This window comes from Cynoglossus semilaevis, chromosome 16 (genome assembly GCF_000523025.1).
Source record: "Cynoglossus semilaevis isolate Cse_v1.0 chromosome 16, Cse_v1.0, whole genome shotgun sequence".
In the NCBI taxonomy this organism is placed as follows: Eukaryota; Metazoa; Chordata; class Actinopteri; order Pleuronectiformes; family Cynoglossidae; genus Cynoglossus; species Cynoglossus semilaevis.
Window position 1 is genome coordinate 7,564,970 of NC_024322.1, and position 5,475 is coordinate 7,570,444.

Consider the following 5,475-nt stretch of genomic DNA (forward strand, 5'->3'; position numbering starts at 1 on the left):
ACATAGCTAAAAGTGTTTAGGCCAATTTATGCATTTTTATTCTTTTTATTTATCTGTAAGAAGTCCTTATATAACTTAGATATAACATGTTTATACTGAGTCTTTCAACACCAATCCACAAACATCTAAATAAAATATTGTTAATGTAGGAATACATTACGGTAAGTAGAAAAGACTGCTTATTCCGTTTTGTATCCAGCATTTTTTTTAATTTACAAAAGACAATGTTAAATATTAATAATTAGACTTACACATATTGCCCTTTTATCACACTGTATAAACGAGGAGTGATTCTTTGACGGACAGGAAGTGCAATAATATGGAGCTAGAACAGTCTCAAAAAGAATAAATACACAAACAAGGATTTACAAATGTATTTTGAAAATTCACAAATGTAGGCATGTGAAGATATTTGTTAGTTTCATAAAATACATTTGTGGATTGTCTAACACGCATTTTAAACGTGCTTTTAATTTGTAAATCTCCCTGCATTTGTTTGTGGATTTTTGAGACTCATCTAGCGGTGACCAGATACACAAATGCATTTCTTCTACATGGGACCCGTCAGCAGCTTTAATGTATGTGCGAGAGTATTGTTCCTGTTGCTCTTACAAGAAAGTGCAGAGAAAAGTCAGCAGGGGAGTCAGGCAGTACTCTACTTCACCTCAAGGGGCGCACTGATATTGGAGCGTTTGCATAACGGAAATAGGAATACGTTGTATGCTCCTTATTTCCGGTTCCGGTTAGCCGTTTGGGCTTCCAGCGGGCGTTCAAGTCAAAAATACTCGGTACGGTGGCTACATGTGATTGACTGAAATGGTGGGTTTTTGAAAACAATTGTCGGTTGTAGTTGTTTGAAATGGTAGTCGTTCGGTTGAGACCGTTAGTGCATTTTACGCTAGCATATATGTCTCGGCAGCTAACGTTAGCTTTTGTCAGTAGCTAAAATGATTTGTAGTTAGTTTTTCGTCCTAAATAATGAACATAGAGTTGTCGTGGTAAACGAAAAAATGGCCTTTGACAGGAGTTTGAGCTGGGCTGATGCACCTTTTTGAAAATATGAAATGAACCTGCAAATATTACTGTATAGAAACCCATCCTACTGCCGGGCCATCACTCAGCTCAAGTACAACGCAGAAGGAGACCTTCTGTTTTCCGTCGCTGAAGATCTAGTGAGTGACACAAAATGATTGTGCTTACCTTTGCCACCAGTGACTATAGAATAGTAATATGGAATACGTCAAGAATATGGAATGTCCACGTGAAGCTACAAATGGCAACACGACTGCTAGTTTTGACTTGCAATCGTGTTACAAACATAAGGCTATATGCACTATAGTGTGTATGATATGAAAATCTTACTGTAATCATGAAAAGAGGACATGACTTAGGCCAGTAGAATTGATTTATTTTCATTCAGATTAAAAGTAAAGTAGTGTAACATGGATTTCTTCCTGAGGTTATTGGTGGTGCCGGTAGTGTAGAGCAAGCCATTAATTTGTGAAGAGCCATGATTGCATTGAAGCCTTTTATTATTTACCTTCAACAATGTCTCCCCACACAGGTGGCCGACTTGTGGAACTACTCGGTACCTACAACGGACACACGGGAGCTGTGCGGTAAGTCGACTGTGACTGTATACTTTCATGTCATTTAGTTCGGTATGCTGCCATGTCCTCACCAGGGATGTCATAAGTTTATATCACTAATAGTTAGCGATATGAAGGCCCTAACATTTCCTGAGTAGCGTCAGAAAATATAACCAATGTGAAGGTGAACTCAAACAATAAACGCAATAAACAAGGGAAGACTGACATACTGCAACAGCACAGTGTTGTGAAACCAATAAAAGCATAACAATTGTAATATTGTAATTAATTGACAGTTGTTGTACCAAGTACATGTGTAATCATGACACAGTTGACCCTAGTGTATGCTCATGAATTGCTGCCACGATACGTGCTACGTGCATACGTTTAGATAGATAGAACTTTCTGTGATTCCCTTGGGAGTTCCAGCACCTTGATTGTGGGACTGGTGGGTGAAAAGAAAATGCATACGTTTAGATAGATAGAACTTTCTGTGATTCCCTTGGGAGTTCCAGCACCAAAACAACAATAAAAACGCTCAAATAGGTAAAATACATTAAAATACATAAGTAGCAGCACACTGTCAATGAATATGGGAAATCGGAACATTGGATGTTAGTAGATTAGTCTGTTAGTAGAAGTAGATAGATTAGTGTTAGTATTAGTAGGTAATTATTGTTGCTGTGTGGTGTTGATTGCAATCTCAATATATAGTATTATATTCTTGTTATACTATTGTTATTCTAAAATAAATTGGTAGGATGTGAATGTATGTACATATAAGCAGAACTAGTATAATACATGAAATATCTGCCCAGTGTAAATTGAGTAGTGAAATAATGAAATTAAATAAACAGTTAGCTATATAGGTGATTCCAGCAGACATAGTGTATGAGTGTTAAAATGTAGTATGGATAATTTCCTGTGAAGTGTTTTATATTTTGGTGTTTAATTTTTGCTCCATGTCCCTTCAATGTCTGCCGTCAGAACACGCAAGTTCGATTTCATCAGCAATGTCATCATGTTTTCCACAGACAAGCAGTTGGGCTGTCTGTGTTTCATGAACTCCTTCAACCTGAGGGAGCCACAGATCGGTAGGTAATCGCCACGCGCAATGTAAACAAATTAATACCGTAAAAGAAAAGAGACTGCAGATAGTACACGGCTTCCTGATTACTGCTAAAGAAATAGTTTGCACGCAGTATTATAGAAATGAAGGAAAGGAAATAATGAATCACAGGCAGCATCTTTTGTAGAGCTTGTGATAATGATGAACATTTTTTGTTGTTTATTTGTCAGTATTCCGGAGTCCTGAAGAAAGGAGCACAGCAGGCACATCAACGACGTCTGTAGACCTCACCATGTTCATCAGCGCCTCAAAGGACAACACCACCAAGGTGAGAACTCTTATGTAAATGATTAATGTGATGACAGTTTGAAAAATTTTATAGTCATCAGAATGACACCTGGCTGGCCATTAAGGAGAGCGCCCAGAGAAGAGTTGTTAACCTTAAGAATTAAACCTGAGATTTTAGTTTTTGAAGGCTAATATAGAAAAGAGTTGTCTATGAAGATTCTCAGTCATCCAGGTCAATGTTGAAGAGGTCCATTAGGCAACTGGACGTGACATTTTCTCAAGAAGACGTTTCACCTCTCATCCAAGAGGCTGTGAAATTGTGAGGTGACCCTCCAGTCATTTGTGCTTGAGACACCCGCTCCAAAAAAAAAGAACAACAGAAATAAGTGAATGATAAATGTATTTGAAGATATTTATTGATAGTTTGTTATACAAGTATGTGTAAACTGAAGTAAACATTGACAATTTGCCGGGGGTTATAGGAAGATACATACAAAAAAAAACACACAGTAGTAGGTGTAGTTACTTTGAGTGAGTCCACTAGTCCCATTTATTCACAATTACGTTTTCCTTCAGTCTAGGATTTAGAATATTTGAAGTACATCATAGGAGAAATTATTGGTACAGTTACGAGTGAACAAACTGGCTGTTATGGTTTTGTGTTACCTTTTAATGTTGACAGATTGCAGTCCAATAAAGCTACTTGACTTTACCGTCTGTGTCTTTAGGGCCTTGAAGAGCTGTTATGGTTTTGACCGTCTGTGTCTTTAGGGCCTTGAAGAGAGACGAGTGCTTGAATAAAAGTTTGCTTAGTTCAAAGCTGACTGTGTGAGGCTGTTAAAGGCTCTACGTCAGCCACCCAGATAGAGTGGAGTAAAAATGAAATTATTTGATGTTTGTTTTGGAATCCAAGACGTGGACTGATGATGTTGTGCAAATGACTGAGTGCCATGTGTTGTCTCCGCAGCTCTTTGACTCTGGATCACATCAAGACTTTTAAAACTGAGAGACTGGTGCCGCCATTTCTCCAATCATGGATCACGTAAGATGAATTTGTCACTGTGCAATGTGTATCCTACTAGATCAACAGTGACCTGGAACCTTGCAATTGTGTCTGTGTGTGCGTGTGTTGTAGGTGGTTATGGGAGGTGGGCAGGAGACCATGGAAGTGACCACAACCTCCACCAGGATTGGCACATTTGAGGCCAGGTGAGTTGAAGTGGTGTTTCCAGAGTATTATTGTGTGGTTGAATTAACCATTCAGTGACTGTTGTCTTCATCTAAACAAAAACAGATGAAGAAAGTGGAGATGTTCTTAATTCCATTAGCACTGAAGAAGCCACGACTATGTTACAAACAATGGCCTTAATGCAGTGATGAAATATCTGTTTAAAGCATTGAATTAGTAAACATTTAGTTTTTATGACATTTAATGGTGCAACAGACTTTGCACTGTAATGTTGGCAGTGCTGTTGGAGTGACTACTTTGTAGCTGCTTTTAAGGAAAACCTGTGGCACAACGTGTTCTTATGATCTGCAGGTTCTTCCACACTGCATACAAAGAGGAGTTTGGCAGGAGTCAAAGGTCATTTTGGTCCCATCAACTGTGTGGCTTTCCACCCTGATGGCAAGAGGTAAATGAGACCAACACAGCTTTTATTTGTGTTATTCCAGTTTGTTCTTGTCATTCCATTCATTGTGTCTTCTATGCTATTGTCAGATAGTTAACAGATGCAATGGAGGAGAAGACGGACACCTGAGGTGGAGGCCTAAAGTGTTAGGCTTGTGGACACAGCAGCTTGGACTCTGCCAAGTAGAGTGAAGGAGCAACTTTATTTGAAGCAGATCACTTGTTTGCTGCACTTGTGAGTGTTTTACTGAATTGTCTTTTTTTTTTTTTTAACTTGACTTAGTATTTTTTTGTTTAGCTCCATTTTTGACCTAGTTATGTAGTGCAATCATTGTGTAACTTGAGCTGAATTTGATGTAAACTTTCCAATAAAAGAAACTTGTATTTTAGCAAATAATGAAGAATATGAATGGAGTTTCTAATTGCCTTTCAGGGCATGCATTGTCAAAGTCAAGGGTTATGGGTATAGTTATATTTAGAAATTTTCTAAATAGTTATAGATTTGTAAAAACTAATTAGTAAAAGGTAAGCTAAAAACCAACCAGAATACTTCCAAAATGAACAGATCAACAACTTTTTAATCTTTTATTCAAAACACACCTCACATTTATAAAACATGCATTCCTTCACAATCCATAGATACACATTTAAAACAATACATGTCAAATTACATGTCAAATTACAACAATTTTTGCGCTTAGCTTTATTTTAACACAAGGTAACACCAGGATTTAACAAAGGTCCAATCATCAGGAGTGGAACCTGAAATGCAAATATTTCAAATATGTTTTCTAAATATTTTTGAAATATACATATAAAATACTTTTTGCACTTTTAAACAAAAAAATACCTTACTATTGTGAAAAAAATCCATAAAAACACAAAATATTCACTTGGCA